The sequence below is a fragment of the Micropterus salmoides genome, unplaced genomic scaffold (genome assembly GCF_014851395.1).
Source record: "Micropterus salmoides isolate LMB-PRFRI ecotype aquatic unplaced genomic scaffold, ASM1485139v1 Ms_hic_scaffold_14, whole genome shotgun sequence".
Taxonomy (NCBI): domain Eukaryota; kingdom Metazoa; phylum Chordata; class Actinopteri; order Centrarchiformes; family Centrarchidae; genus Micropterus; species Micropterus salmoides.
Genome location: NW_024040485.1, coordinates 18,672,265 through 18,689,608, shown reverse-complemented (window position 1 = coordinate 18,689,608; position 17,344 = coordinate 18,672,265). Strand labels below are relative to the sequence as shown.

General features: G+C 39.9%; 1 protein-coding gene across 1 annotated transcript in view; it reads right to left on the bottom strand.

The window, feature by feature from the left end:
• Positions 1 to 17,344, bottom strand: part of ece2a (endothelin converting enzyme 2a) — a 92,171-nt gene that overhangs the window by 23,108 nt on the left and 51,719 nt on the right.

The following is a 17,344-nucleotide window of genomic DNA, read 5'->3' as shown; positions in this document are numbered from 1 at the left end:
ACTGCTACAGCAGCATCTAATCACGTGCCCCAAACCAGGTCGGCTAGAGCATTAGAGAGTGGGTTGTAGCTTGCCCACTTAGGTCGCCTCACATCCTTCATCCACTAATATAAAGTACGGCTTTAACTGGAAAAGAGAAGATGAAACTTTCATGCAGTACAAGCTTTACTGCTGTGTTGTATGGATCTTCTGATGTGGATCTTCTGATATGGTCTCAATGAAGGAATATGCAGAGGACTCATTTGTGACATTTTGTATGGTAGTACATTTAAATACAGTTACATAACAGTTTGGTAGTAGCAGGATGATACCACCTCAGCAGCAGGCCTAACACGGTCGCTCCATCATTCTGTCGCACCTTCTGTTTGTTTGTGCTCTGCTTATCTGTCGCTCTTTTTTTTTTAGTCCCTCTGTCTGTCTCTCCATCTCCATCTCTTGGATTCAAAAAGCTGTGATTGTTATGTGAAAATGAACTTGCTCCCCCGGCTTGTTTTTTTTATAATGTAGTAAGTACTGGAGCAACAATCTGGCTACAGACGAAACCGCACAACAGACAGGGACGCCCACACTGTCGCACTTTCATACAGGTCAGAACCAACTGACCACATACAGTAGTCCCAAAAGGTTTTAAGCAAGTGGAGGGACTCTAGAGCATTATAACCGTTCTGAACATTTCACACAGCAAAACATACCCCCCGACCCTCCCTTTACACGTGAGCTGCTTTGTCTTCTGAAAGCTCGACTGTTATCTCTTTCTTCCCATCTATTTCTAAATTTGAAGTGACATAAAAGCAGAGTCCATTTTTTGCCGTTTCTGTATAATTGCATCATTTTGCAAGTGGTACAGTTATTTCAAGCCCTTGGATGTCTCTCACATTGTACACAATGCAGAGGCTCGGAGGGACAGTAAAAATTGTGATTTCATAGGCTGGGGAAAGACAGAAGGGGGAGAAAAGGAATATATCACAGATATACATGGACACATCTATATTCTGCAAGTGGCTCGGCATATAAATTCTGATTGAGATTTGAGGTTTTGGACAAAAGGTCAGGCAAACAAGGCAGACATGGTTTTTAACCTTTAAAACACTGTATTAATCAAGATTTAGGAATCTTGTGATATGTTCAGCAGCTTGGTTTGAAGCTAAAACCTCAACATGTTACTGTATTCATTCATTCCTTTAAATGAATGGAGGGTGAAATTTGGATGTTTAAAATGCCTAAAAGACTAAGTTTATTCAAATTGCATGACTGTATACATGGCATACAATTTCTCAGTGGGTTTAAAATGCATTTTTTAAGTACAGCTTCATCTTGATTTCGATAAACAGGAGATGGGCAAAACAAACTTTCCTTTTACGAACACCTCTCGCCTGGCGAAAGCAGGATGGGATGTGCTGCACTATCACCTAGTTTCCATGGTAACTTGTTGCTATGGAAACAGGCCCTGGAACAGACTCGGGAGTCGGGCGGTGGAGATTTTGTAGCCCGAGAAGCAGAGGGAGGTGAGGATAGAGGAGAGAAAAGCAAAAAAAATAAAAATAAACGGGGAGAGGGAAGAGAAAACATAAAAAAGGATAGAAAGAAAAGTGGAGGGGTCTCAACTTTGGTGCAAGCTCACACCACAAGTACAATCCAAGCATTAACACAACTCGCTTGTCACCACAACTTCAGTGCAGAATTCACTCTAAACTACATCTTCTGGCCAGGGCTGGCTGGTTTATTGCTGTATTAAGTGTGGGGATTGTTTGATAATGAACATGATCAAGTTTGAGAAAAAGGAGTGAGCAGCCTCATTGACATTCATCTCACACGTCTGTTGCCTGTGTAGAGCAAACATTACATAACCACAGTGATGGCTGAAGGCTGGCACTACAGCCAAACACGGAGTTACACACTCGCCCTTCCTGTTCTCCTCTTCCTATCTTTGTGAGGACAAATTTGAGTTTCAGACATTCAGAACTGGGAAATTTAGACCTCTCCTCATTTGTTTATGAAGATATACGAGTGTTAAGGGTCTAGGGGAGACTTAAAATTAGTTGATGCTAAGCGTTCGTGTTACGTATGTAGTGCTGATGATTTAAGAGGGAAAAAATCTTCATAAGGACAAGAGTTTTTGTGCATGTATTTGTGTGTGCTTACATGCATGTTTTGATGTGTGACTCAAGTGTCAATTCACTGTGGGAGGTTATATAAATCCCCTGTTTGAGATAACAGCCAATGGTCATTTAACAAACACACTACATACACTCAATCACAAATAATATGAGTAAGAGAGGAAAGTGCAGCAAACAGCTAAATTGTTTGTTACTGAGAAAATAACAAGGAGGCAGTACTGGCTGTGTTCGCCAGGTATATCCAAGCCTTACACGCTCACTTGCAGATGTCTGCATAAAAGGCAGTTTCCCAGAAATTACAGCCCAACCAGCCTTTGTACAACATTTGATTTCCCGTAACGTCTTCTTGGGCACACACCACCCCCTCCTCATCTCCATCTAGCTCTCTAATCTCTCCCTGGCTGAAGTTGGACTGCAGCCTGCTGGGTTAGTCTATTCAACTGCTGGCACAGAGAGAGCCTTGGAGCATGTTGTGTACTACAGCCAGTGACAGACAATATGGGCAGCAACTGGCAGGGAGCACCACATCACAGATGGATGGATAGATGCATGCGCGCGCGCACACGCACTTTCAGATGCACACTTGTTCCCGCTGTCTGAGGCTTCTTCACTCAATCGCTCTGACAAACTGCACCAGAGGGTTCAGGCTTTCTACATTATAGCTGTTACATGCACTGCAGTTTTTAGCAGTAGCCTGTTTAAAGTTTACAACTTGAAAAATCTGACATTAAAGGAAATGTTTGCCATTTGGGGAAATTTTACAAGAGGCAATGGGTCCTGACCAAGAAAGTCAGGCACATAACCCCACGTAAAACAACAATTTGTTGTTTTTACACTTCAGTTTTTGTACAGATTAAAACAAACAATACACAACAACAAGATAGCATAGCTTCTTCTCCAACAATGAAGTCAAGAGGATTGTGTGATGATCTGCAGGGAGGGGCTCCTCTGTCATTCTTTTTAGACACAACTGACGAATATGTGGAAAAGTACTTAACTTAAAACACACAGGAGTCCTTATCTCTTCTCCTCTGGATCCAAGCATGCCAAAAATAAATTCAATTCAATACAAAAGTCAGTCAACAAACCTCTCAACTAAGGACGGGTCAGAGTATAAACAGGTAGCAAAAAGAGAGCGATGAGGCCACATCTGATGGACAAACCAAGACAGGAAGGCAAACTGTCCTCTGAATTGTCACAGTTGTCTCAGGGTTTTCTGTGGAAGACTTGTTAACAAGTTTACAGTGACTATAGTCTGATGAGACTGAAGCAGGCGATTTAATTAACTGATTGGGAGTATTACACAGCTCCACTTCTGTCCGATGAAACAACCGACAACTACAGTAATCATGGCAAATTGTTTTGTGGAAAAAAAGTTTTCTTCAGAATCTTCGATGTGATGTCATTTTACGAGGTACAAATGCAAGTCAACCATCTGTAAGAGGAGACAATCAGAACATTACGTAACTTTTAGAGTTAATGAGACCTTGAAAAAGTAATTTAAAATATGCAATTAAACACTCAAAACCCAGGTACACTTAATGACAAATACAGTTACACATATTATTTGCTAAGATTTGTTCAAATGAAGGTTATTTTGAGTAATGGCAGACATTTAAGACATTTCTTTGACTTCATTTATGCCTTTCTCGCTACTCTCTTTTGGCAAACAGCAACCATAATGACATTTTTTCCACATACAATATCGTGTGTGTGTATGTACAATCGCAGTGCAGTGTCTGCCAAAAGCCTGCTGATAGCCGCTGGCAGCTACTGCGTTGCAGCTGCATAAGTCACTGTCACCTCGTCACGCTTCTTCCAGTATGGGAGGTGTCAGTTAAATAAATGTATAATTATCTGAAGGTTGTCAAGAAGCAGTTAGTGCGACGCCACGCTGCCTGACTCAAAGAGAAAGGAAAGACAAGCTCACCAGATCTCTGTCTTTTCAGTGCTAAACAAATGCAAGGACACAGATTTATCTGTGTGGTTTATGTGCGTGTGCGCCGAAACATGTTTATTTGTGTGTGTGTGTCTTTAGCAGTAGCATTCAGCTGTTCAACCCAGGGATCCCTGCACATCTGGCAGCGTGCTTTGGCCTGGAGTTGAGAGGGTTATCTACCATATAGCAATGATATATGGGGTATGGGACAAAGAGAAGGAAGAGGAGGAAATAAGATTAAAGACAAAGTAGAGGAGGCAGACGGCTTAAGAAGATGAAAACATGATGGATTTAGCTTCATAAAATGAGATGAAAATAAGCAGATATTCAATGAGACACCTGGGGATGAGCTGGAAAGTAGGCGAATACACTTCTGCTCCTTTAAAAATCAAGCCACTGGTTTACTGAAGTTTTGTAATTTCACCTTTTATTCCAATAAAGAGAAACAAACTTGGAAATATAGTCATAAAGGATGTTGTGAGGTAAACCATGTGGTCTTAAATGAGCTGACACACCATCATCTTAATGCACACAACACTATTATGGTCAGGGATTATGGTCGATTATTGGGACCAAAAGATCAGAAATCACACTCCGTGAGTTCTGTCAACACACCTTACACACACACACACACACACACGGCTGGGCTCCAGTGCAACCAATTTGGTCACACGTGTGCCCAAAAATCTGTCTAATGCGACAAATCTTTATTTGTGGTTGCACTGGTGCACCTATGATTTTGCTGAACATTTTTTTGTCACTGCACCTCTATCTGTGTGTGTGTGTGTGTGTGTTTTCCCCAAAATGAACTCGTGGAAGGTGCATTTAGACTTGTGTGTTGGTGTCTGTGCCGCTCTCTGTCTGTGTTGTTCCACTGTCTTGACTTCTGCTGGTGAGTTGGCTAACTTCCAGAATAGCCCGCCGCTAACTTGAACGGGGGTAAATTAATAATTGTGCAGCTCTTCTAGACTTTCCAAATGTTATCCTCCAAATGGATCAAATTCGAGTCAAACGAGTCATTTTGCAGGGGTTGTGACGCTGAAAAGAAAGTATCCATCATTTTACGGCCGCTTGTTTGGCCACTAGTAAAACTGGCTTCAAAGCACAGAGCACTTCCTGGGAGCTTGGAGGAAATGTGATGCTACCAAGCTGACCAATCACAGTTGTTACGATCTGCGTGTTTACAACCATTTTCCTATCAATGTGTATGACAAATAACAGAAGGTTAGAATATACTGTTAGGGTGCTAAAGGTGCTAGAAAGGTATGGCAAATCAGGCAAGTTTATTTGTATAGCACATTTCAACAAGGTCATTCAAGTGCTTTACATAAAACATACAAGCAACAGGGAAATATAAAAATGTTTTAAATGAGTTAAATAGAAAATAAAAACAGGCAGGTCTCTCACCTTTACTTTTATTACTCATTTGATTCCCCATCTCCCACTCTATCCTTGTTTTTAACACTTACGGACTCTTACCCTAAGGGGACTCTAACCCTCTAACACTTAGAGACTCTAACCTTTGGATGCACCTACATTTTGTGGCGGTGCAACTAAATGAAAAATGTAAGCGCACCAATGCAAGTTATTCGGGAGACACACACACACACACACACACACACACCCCCACCTGTCTGCCCTAGTTACAGCAAAGGTGAAAATAACATGATCGTGTCTGACATTTGGCCTCATCTTCCAATCACCGCTTCTGTTACATTTGTTGATGGGGAAGCAGTCCAATACTAACTCTTAGAGGTATCAAAGAAGACACAAACAGATGTGTTTCTGTTTTTGGAGCAGATTTTAGTTAATCAAAACAGAAAAAATTCAGTAAAATAAAAAAAATTCCTATTGTCCCATTTAATTTCATGTTGTCATTTGATACATTATTTAAAAAAAACAAAACATTACTGCCGCTTTAAGGTACATGTATTGTGCTGTAAAGTCCCCTTTCACTCAAAAATGTGTTTTTCTTATTGTTACTTCACCTGGATGTTTGAACTTCACTGTGCAGAATGATGTTTGTGCATAGTTTGACACTAGAACGCTGATTTTACATCCACTGGCTAAATCGGGTAAAGTAAATGTAAAGGCAAATCAGTGGTTCAAGACCAAAGATACACAAGTGTGATGTAGAAAACTAAACACAAACTCAGCATCTTCAAGCAGCAGAAATCAACAATATTTGCATATTCATAGATTTTGGATTTTGCAATGAGGGAGAAAGAGTAGTTTTATCTTAAAAAATTGTTAACAAAGTAATTGAACTTTCTGACAACTTTGTATTGCCAGCCTCTTATGTCTCAAGGGGATCTTAAACAGTTATGTTTTCTGTGGTTTTGAAAGTTGTCTCTTTTTCTTCCTTCACTTCATGAACATCCTATGTTAAATTGTTCAAGTACCCTTTAAATATCCCCCAAAATGCAACAAATCCAACTATGTTGAGAAAAACTACAAAGTCATACAAAGCTAGCAGGACATCTAAAGAATTTGAGCTCAGAGTCTACAAGAGCTTTCTCCAAAGTCTCTTTATTCTACTTCAGCAAAAGCTGAGCCAAAAGAGAGTCCACAGCGGACAATTGATGACTTACACGATCTGTCCGGAGGAAGGCTGTTTCCACAGTCAGCTGGGTCCTATCTATCCAGAACCAGCACTTACACACAAACAAGATGAGGCTTTCTCCTACATGCACAAAGATGCCTCTTACCTATTGGATTCCCCAGATGTCCAAACACACATATAACATACAGAAAGAAAAAACACACAGGTCTGTGGTTGACCCCGTTATATCAGAGCAATGTGTTTTTCCATGTTGGAGTTTTCCCTGACCTGCCCTGCACGCAACCTCCTCTCTGGTGTAATAGCACTCGCATGAACATAAGCCTGCATGTTTGCTCAAGTTCTTGATCTTTAAATGTGCAGCGCATGACAGAAAACATTCTCCATAAGGTGTTTTTTTAATAGACGCAAAAACAGACTCAACCTCTTAAGCTCTCCTCAACTGGAATGAAAACATTCAACAGGAGACCGAAACTGTAACAGATAAACACAAGGCATTTCAGCCAGGCCTCCTTTCCTTTCTCTCCCTCCCTCCCTCGTCTCTGACTTTGAAAGGCCTTAATGACAGAAAAGTGTCTGTATCGATCCTCCTGCATTCTAACACTCTGTGATCGAAGAACAAAAGAGAGGAAAGATAGGGGCGGAGGTAGAAAGGGAGAGGGAGAGTGCATCTTATTGAAAGAAGCTTCCAGACACCGAAGCCAACTGAGGAATAGTGCACCCTGTATAAATAATACAAAATAACACATTTAAAAGGTTTGCAGTGGGCAGTTTTTGTTTAAGTGCCCGGCTTTCTGTGATTGCATAGACAGTTATCACAGTGCATGTTTACAGTATGTGTGCCACTGTTTTTAATACTTTAAACTGAGTAATGCTGATGAAGGAACACTGTGGAAGGGCCCAACAAGCAACAGAGATGCAGTTCTTTCGAACACTTTAAACAATTTGTTTCTGCAGCACTATGAAATTAAATACAGAACCAAGCACCAACAGTAGACTGGACTGCAACCATGGGACAGTGGACAAAATAACAGGAACACCTTACAATCAACAGTCATAGTAATACAATAAGTTGTACTTTTGGCTAGCATACAGTAAAATGTTCAAATTGTATTAAAATCAAAAGTTCGACATTTTAGGAAATTTGATTATTTGCTTTCTACGGGAGAGTTAAATGAGAAATTCGATACCACACTCCTATCTGTTCGTGAATAATAAGGCTAAAGCAAGCAGACGCTGAGCTTAGCTTAGCACGAAGACTGGACATGGGGAAGCAGCTTGCCTGGCTCTGTCCAAAGGAAACAAATTCTGAGTACTAGCACCTCAAATGCTCACTGATAAATACTAATTCACACTGATTAATATGTACTCAAAGTGTAAAAATGACAGCTTGCCAGGCAACCAGTGGAGACCCCAGGAAGTTACTAGTCACTGCCATGTATTTTGATCTGAGATTTGACAAAGATAGCTAATGGATAAATAGCTTCCAGAAGTGGTAGTAAGAATGCAAACTTGACCTAAGCTACTGAACAAAAATACAAAAAGAGACTAAGCCTCAACATTGACAATTCCAGGGTGACTATGTCTTCATAGACCACACTTAGATGACATTGTTTTGATCAAGGGGTACTTATCTGACAAGGCTGTGGAGGTACGTCTGACCAAAGAGGCTGGGACGAACAGTGATATGGTGCGATAGGCTCAGGAATATAAAAACATCCACACACACACACACACACACACACACACACACACACACTCACTCCGGGGAGATTTGAGTAGTCTGCTAACCTTCTGCAAGGGGTGTACTCCACTGTGGCCTACATTGATTTCTCACACACCGACTCTAAATATAGATTACCCCCCGTTTTACTCCCGACCAGGTTGAGCTTCATCTTATGTCACCTGGATAAACAAATGCACGGTCCTATTAACAGAGACACTAAGAAAGATAACCTGAAAATAAAAATTGATAGTAAAAACACCACCTTCGTAATGATTTATTTAAGTGTGTATGGGTTTTTCATTTCAGGCTTTCTGACCACACCTCTGCTGAGCTACACTTTCTCTCCCTCATTATCCTCCTCCCTCCTGTCCCTTGTCTCTTGTCTTCCTCATCCCTCTCTCCTATATTCTCTTATTCCAATTAATGATCTTCCTCCTTTAGGCATCTGTTGTTTCCATAGGAACAGTGCTCTGTAGTCGACACCGGTCGCCTAGGCAACGGTGAGTTGGAAAGGACAATATGTGCGAGAGTGTGTGTGTGAGAATGCGCATGCACATGTCACATGTTTACATCTTTACGTCTATGGGCTTGCTCCTTGCAGTGGCGCAGGTATTTCTTATATGTTACGACTTTCTGTCAGACAAATTCAAAGTTTTCTTTCCTTCATGTGTGTGTTTAAAATATATTTCATTTAATATTGTAAGGAAATAAAACCTTTAGTTCCATTTAAAAGAAATTTGACTGGCCTGCAGCCATCTCCCTCACTTTCTCTTATTAATTCTGCTAGTGTGTATTGTGCTGTTGGTGTCCAACTCTCCTCCCTCTCATTCTCTTTACACGTTATCCCTTAGTACTGTGCACATACTGTATGTACCATAATATTCTCTCTTTCTGCTTATTGCTCGCTCGCTCTCTCTATCACACACACACACACACACACACACCTGTAGATTATAATCTCTGTCCTGATTGTACTTTGTGTTGTGAAAAGAGAAAATCTGGCTACACAATTTTTCCCACAGTAACTCTGCAATCCGTTGCACAGATGTTATAACAAAAGAACTATGGGATTGAGACCAATACTGTGTGTGTGTGTGTGTGTGAATGCATCAAGTGGGTATTAACGCATGCGATCTGTGCTTTAAAGCATGCAATCACATTTATGAGCTTTAGCAGTGACTCGTTTTTAACACAGTTGCATGTGTCAACCCATGTCAGGACATTACAGGACACAGTATATCTGTGAGGTTTTGTGAGTGAGGGGGGGGGAGGGTGTGTGTGTGTGGTGTGTGTGTGTGTGTGAAAGGGAACAGAGGGATTGCTTCTGGCTCCGGGGGCTTCCATATTCACAGCTGGGAAAAACCTTAATGCTGGATTAACAAAAGAATCCACAGACAGAAATAGCAAGCAGGAGGTGAACGGGGCATAGAGGACAGAAGATCAGGACATAAGTACAATGTGTAGGCTTCCACTTAAATACATACAGATGGAGTCTGAGATTAACTTTGCTTGCCTGCCACTGTGGTAGGCAAGTATTTTTTTTGCCTGCCACTTTTGAAATGTACGTGCTAAATGGATAACATACGGCCCATCATTTCACACAGGCCGAACACAAAAAAAGAAGGAGACTGGCTAAAGATAATGACTAATGAAATTTCAGTCACACTGTGATATTAAATGTCTTCATACACTAAATATCACTAAATATTGCATAGAATGCAGAATATATTATACAATGCATGTATCTGCAGGCCATGTGAGGTGCAAGTGTATGTATGACTGAACACGTGCAGAGAATCATCTCTGAGCGGTGTGAAAATCCCTGGAGAGCCGGGAGGCCTCAGCTCAGCAGTCCATCCCCTGACACACATATCTATATACAGTATTTACAGTAACACACAAAAAAGAGGTGCATTGACAGATAAGCACCACAAAAAGAGAACATACAAATGAAAAACATTAAAAGATGCTCTGCGATCATACAATATACGATCACACACAAACATACTCACACAACCAGTCTTTGATCACATCCCCGCATCTCTACACATGCGCAACCATTACTGCAATAACCCACGCTCCCTCTCCCTCACGTGTGCTCCACTGCTCTACTTCTGCTAGAGCTAGAAAGGAGAGGGTTTCATTGAGCCAGCACAGCACCCATCCTCAAACACACACACACACATCATAGAGCTAGGCAGAGAGAATACAGAAATATACACAAAAGCATGCATGTGCGGCAATAAACACATATCCACATATACACAAGCAACGCAGCCTGCTGGTATGCAAACTCAAGCATACAACCACACCAAAGCATGCAAAAAACATACAAACCTGCAGTTGGGATGCACACGCATATGCATACACAAATACAACAACATGTGTATGCACTTACGTGTAAAAAAAATAAAAATAAATATGTGGGAGGAAAGTGCTCACAAGGCTTGTAGATAAACACAAACACACAATCAGTGATGTAAAAAATATACTTCAGCTGCCATCAACATTAATCAGGTGTGAAAGATCCCTGACTCACAGACTCCATCAATCTGGCTGCTGGGACTAAAATCATCTTCCTTCCTAAACATTTACAAGTACATTTTTATCCACTAAGACAAAAACTGAGAGAGGTGTGGTTTGGACTGAGAGACGTCACATGAGGCAAAGATTCAACCTGAGGTGAAAGGCAACTGTGTCAAAATTCGCAATACGTCTCATCAGTGTCACTGATCACTTTCTGAGGATACAATTATATCAGAATCAGCTTTATTGCCATGTATGTGTACACATAAGAAGAATTTGACTCAGGACTGTACATTGCTCTCGATGTGCCAACTCATACAAAAATACAAAATCACAATAAAAATAAAATAAAATCAGACAAAGACTTCAGTGTAGACAACACAAATATACACACTATGAACAAAAACAATATAGACATATTGACAAATAGTGGAAAGGCCAATATTTAAGAGCTCTTCTCTGGTAAATGTTACCAAGAGAGGGACGGCAGAAAACCGCATTAATAAACAAAAACACAAAAAGCACTACGAAGCGTAATCCAAAAGCTGCCGTCTTGAATCTTGAATGATCGGAAGTCAATCAAGGATAAACTTCCATAAATCCCTTTCATACAAAAAACATGCTTCTTATAACTCCAGAACTTGCCTGAGAATCATCAGATACTTCAGTATAAAAGTAATCCAGTGAGAGTTGTCTTTACGTCCATGGGTAAAACACAAACATGCTATTGGTTCAGCATTCTATTAATTGTGCGAATTTGCCGAAACACCAAAGTCACAGCTAACTAACTGACTACATGGCAACATTATACTTTCCCGAAAGCATTGTAGGAACCATAGGTCCAAAACATAGATCATGATTATCCTGCAATTCAAAGCAAAAAAAATATTAAAAAGGAGGGACCAAAAACCATCAATATTAATACCTTTTGTATGGGGGGGCACTAGCAGAGAAGTTTTAAGCTGTTCCAAGTTTGTTTTTATTTAATAGGGCTGTGCGATATGGCAAAAAATTCATATCCCAATATGGGTCATTTCATATCCCAATAACGATATAGAAAATTTGGTAACACTTTCTATGAAGGTCATCGCTATAATGACTTATGCATATATTTATAACACGATATAATGCGTCCATAAGACATTATAACAGTTTTTATAATCACTTACAAACATGCATTAGGCGCTATAGCAAAGTTCATAATGTATTATGACCTTTTGATTTAATGTTTTATAACTAATACTAATACCAGTTTATACCACTGTGCGGCAAGAATCTCCGACCATGTTCCATAACACATTATAACCACCGACTCTGCCTCGTTATAAATACACTTTAGTCACCATTTACAATTAGTGATATAAAATGGAATAATAGCTTATAGTAATGTTTAATGTTATATAGCATGTCTTTGTTTGCTTTAAGTAAAGTGACACACACATTTTGCGCAGGAAAACAACTTTTATTTATGTTTCTTCATTTTATGAACAATCTGTATGAATTTTGAACATTTTGCAGTTTAGCACAAAAACACAACATAATTGCATCAAGAAAACTCGTTGCCAGGGTGGTGAAAGATCCGCTCAAGAGAAGACCTGTTGCAGACCAACATCATGTAAGAAGAGGCTCAGATGTTGTCACAGATGAATGGCGAGCCTATGGACAGGCCCTAACAGATGCAGTGGACGATTAAAGACAACGACTTCACAAAACGTAGCCTATTAAAAGACATTTTAAAGTAATTAAATGGGAATACTGTTAGCTAGCGCTAACTGCTTTCACTTTTCCAGCAGTTGCGGAAAAACAACAGACTAAACGGACACACTGTGACCTACACTGCACATGTCTGCCTGACTGACAACTTACAGCGCTAGCTAACAGATCCCCGGTCTGTAAAGCACGGTTTTGGCTGCAGTGTAACGTTAGCTAAATTAGTAACGGAGTAATGTTAATTAGTGCGTGTCATTACTACCTAACTTGTTGAGGAATGAGAACAGCAGGTTGAAGCTAAACTGGTGTCCTGTACACATACAGTCCCTGACAAAAGTCTTGTCGCTTATCTATTTTGTAGAAACACCTGCTATTAACCTGACTTTTAATTAATCAATTGTTGTTAGAAATAGCTCATATGAAAAGCTAAAACCCTCCCAAATGATGTTTAATGCACTGAAATAAATTAGTTTCACTGAAAAAAGATTTATCATTTAAACAAGACAGAAAGGTCAAATTTTGGCAAGACATAAGTTTTGTCGCCTATACAGAAATTGAACAAATTTACTGCAAATACAAAATATGTCAGCAAATTAAATAGTGGTGCTGTGAGATCCAAATTTAATATCTTGTATGACCTCCATGAGCTTGAAGGACTGCATCCATGCGGTTTGGCAAGGATGCATACAATTTATTGATGAAGTCATCAGGAATAGCAAAGAAAGCAGTCTTGCATGCCTCCCAGAGTTCATCAGTATTCTTTGGTTTCGTCTTCCATGCTTCCTCTTTCATCCTACCCCACATATGCTCAATGATGTTCATGTCTGGTGACTGGGCTGGCCAATCCTGGAGCATCTTGATCTTCTTCGCCTTGAGGAACTTTGATGTGGAGATGGAAGTATGCGATGGAGCACCATCCTGCTGCAGAATTTGGCCTTTTTTATGGTTGGGAAAATAAGAGGTAGCTAAGATTTCTTGGTATTTTAGACTATTGATGTTGCCTTCCACCCTGCAGATCTCTCGCACACCCCATACTGGATGTAACCCCAGACCATGATTTTTCCACCACCAAAACTTCACTGTTTCTGGGTGAATCTCGGATCCATGGGCTCCAGCAGGTCTCCTGCAATATTTGCGGCGACTGTGGTGTAATTCAACAGAAGATTCATCTGAAAAATCCACCTTCTTCCACTTTTCCAGTGTCCATTCCTTTTAGCAGGCTGTAGGCCTTGGCAAATGCCACACGGTTTTTCAATTGTCTTTTGTTAGTGCTGGCTTCTGGGCACTGACCATGGAGGCCATTTCGAGACAGAATCCGACAAACTGTTCTGGTTGACACAGGGACTTCAGGTGACCAGGTCTCATGGAGCTCTGCTGCAGTGGAAAATGGGCTGGCCTTGGATTTTCAAACCAAACGGTCCTCTCGAGCAGTTGTCTTGCGGGATCTGCCTGACCTGGGCTTGTCAAAAATGTCTCCAGTGTCTTCAGATGTTTTTTTTATCCTCTGTACTTGACACTGAGACACATTGAAGGTGTCTGCCACATCAGCAGTGGATCTGGTCTTCAGCCTCTTGATAATCAAAACTTTAGTCTCAGGTGAATCTTAGGCATGTTTGCAGAGGTCTAGTTGCTGTTGATGTGAAGGTCTAGTGTACTGGGGTTGTTTTTATACACACTGAGACCTAATTGATCCATATTAGTCACAGGAGAAGCTCATATGACAAGGCGACAACACAAGCTGTGAATATTAGAATACTTTTTGACAGTTTCGTTTTGCACTGAAACATTATTACAAAAGCTGTTGGGATTAAACTGAGCCATTTCTTGTAAAAAAAATCTTGATTAGAAATATATTTCAGCGGCACTTCAGGTCAATTTGTACACAAGCGACAAGACTTTTGTCAGGGACTGTACTGTACATCCTGCTAGTTAAGTTAAATTATATTTCAGTGTCCAGAGGAGTCGGAACAACTGGTTGTTAAAGGAAGGACGCTGGTGACCACGGAGGAGCTGAGGCTACTAAAGTAAATCAGGGATGTAAACTAGTCCTTTTAAGCAATTGAGGAGATATTTATTTTGGATTTTAATGTGTAAACGAAATGCTTAGTAATTATCCAGAATTTACACAGAAACAAAAAGATGCATTCTCATTCCTACTGCCCAAACAGTATTCCCATTCAATTACTTTAAAATGTATCTGTTAGGGCCTGTCCATAGGCTCGCCATTCATCTGTGACAACATCTGAGCCTCTTCTTACATGATGTTATATGGTCTGCAACAGGTCTTCTCTTGAGCGGATCTTTCACCACCCTGGCAACGAGTTTTCTTGACGCAATTATGTTGTGTTTTTGTGCTAAATTGCAAAATGTTCAAAATTCATACAGATTGTTCATAAAATGAAGAAACATAAATAAAAGTTGTTTTCCTGCGCAAAATGTGTGTCACTTTACTTAAAACAATTACGTGTTATAAGGTCTTATAATTAGTTCATATGGTATTATGTCCACCTGTAATATATTATACAGCGATAGATATTTTAACACTTTACTTAAAGCAAACAAAGACATGCTATATAACTTTAAACATTACTATAAGCTATTATTCCATTTTATATCACTAATTGTAAATGGTGACTAAAGTGTATTCATAAGGAGGCAGAGTCGGTGGTTATAATGTGTTATGGAACATGGTCGGAGATTCTTGCCGCACAGTGGTATAAACTGGTATAACTATTAGTTATAAAACATTAAATCAAAAGGTCATAATACATTATGAACTTTGCTATAGCGCCTAATGCATGTTTGTAAGTGATTATAACAACTGTTATAATGTTGTAAGGATGCATTATATCGTGTTATAAATATATGCATAAGTCATTATAGCGATGACCTTCATAGAAAGTGTTACCGAAATATTTTTTGTAAGTTCAATGAAATATGGCATTTCCGACTGCAACTCGGAATATATCTCTCTGCATTATCATGGTGGGGTAACTAAAGCGATTCTGGAGAACACCATGACAAATACCATGAGAGTGTGAACAACGACACAACAAGTAATGTAACTAATGTTAGGTAGGTTGTGGATAAGCAATCTGACACTACTTGCTGCTGCAAATATGAGAGGTCAAGACGGTCCCAGAGCAGCACAGCAGCCTCGGGCAGCAATACTCACAGCTCTCCTGCTGCTATAGCTAACATCACAACAGCATGTCTTGGCGAACTATAAAGTAAGCGTTACCTGACTAATACACACATCATGGCTGGAACTGCTGGATAGTGTGACTCGTCCATTATATTTAATGCAATTTCTTCTCCGCAACGCTGTCACGTGTGGAAGAACGGACCGCTGTGAAGTTAGTTTCAAGTTTGATATTAATTTTTACGTTGGACATTGTGTAGATGTCAAATTCCAACGTAAAACTAACTTCAACGCGGTGCATAGTAGTGATGTGCGGATCAATCCTAAAGTATCGATATTTCTGATACCACCGTTTCCTGCTCTAGGATCGATACTCAAAAGGATCGATATCTAAACTCAGTCATTTGGAGTGAGTGTGTGTTTTATCATAAGTATCTTACTGTCACCAGGATGGTCTAATTATACTTGGTTGATAGGAACTACTTCCCCTGTCAAAGTCATGCTTGTGCTAAGGCTCTGTGACGGAGCTTCTTTGAAGTGAGCCCTGAAGCCCTTTACATTTCCCACGATTGAATCCTGACACTGGCTGACTGTAAAAACAGTCAGGTCTGGCTGTATTTAAGCTGTGAAGGTAATAATGTTGCTCTGTGTGATGTGTGTGCATAGACAGTGAAATACTTTGGCAACACCGCAAACTTCACTAAACATCTGAGATTAAGTCTGTCACAATAATGGGATGATGTTAGGAAGCGGCAGTTCTGAGCAGGATATTTTTATTATAATTAAAGAATATGAGAGTAGTTTGATGTCTTGTCATTATGTAGCTATTATTATTATTGTTGTTATTATTTGAATTGGTAAGGCTACAGCCTACTCCTTATTTCTCTCATAAATACAGACATGGGAGGGGGGAGGTCACATTAAACTAGAAATAAAATATGTAAAAAGTTTTTGTATCGGTATCGGCAATACCAGCCTGGGTATTACTTGGAATTGGATCATATATGAATTAAGTGGTATTGCACATCACTAGTGCATAGCCGTTCCCTCACCAAAATATTACGGTAAAGTGTGGAATTTGTGACAACGATATAAACGATAGAGCATAATTAACGACAGACGTTTTTCTATCGTCAGACGATAGATATCATCGTATTGCAAGCCCTAATTTGAACCAAATCCTTAAAAATATTCTTTATTGCAAAATGTTTTTAAATCATAATAAATTCCCAATGTCACTGGGTTTAAGTTAGTTTGCTGTCCATTTGCCCGTCTTCACCACATTGGCTAAGGTGGTACATGTTGTGGTGTGTTTTAAAAAAGAGCTGTTTGACAAGTTAAATGTTGATTTTTAGCTCGATATGGTGTTGAGGCTGTGCTGCCACATCCACCTGTGCCTGTACTTTCATTGCCACATTTGCAAATAAAGAGACCATAGTATTTTACATTTCTGTTAGAGCAATCCAAAGCTGTTGCAAATTACTTTCACATATGAGACTCTTTGTTTCACTGTGGACAATTTCAGCAACAATGATTAAAATCAATGTTGCCCTTAAATTCCTTAACTTTATGTTCATGTTTTATGTAGCAAAATAGATACATCCAAACATAACAGTCACACATG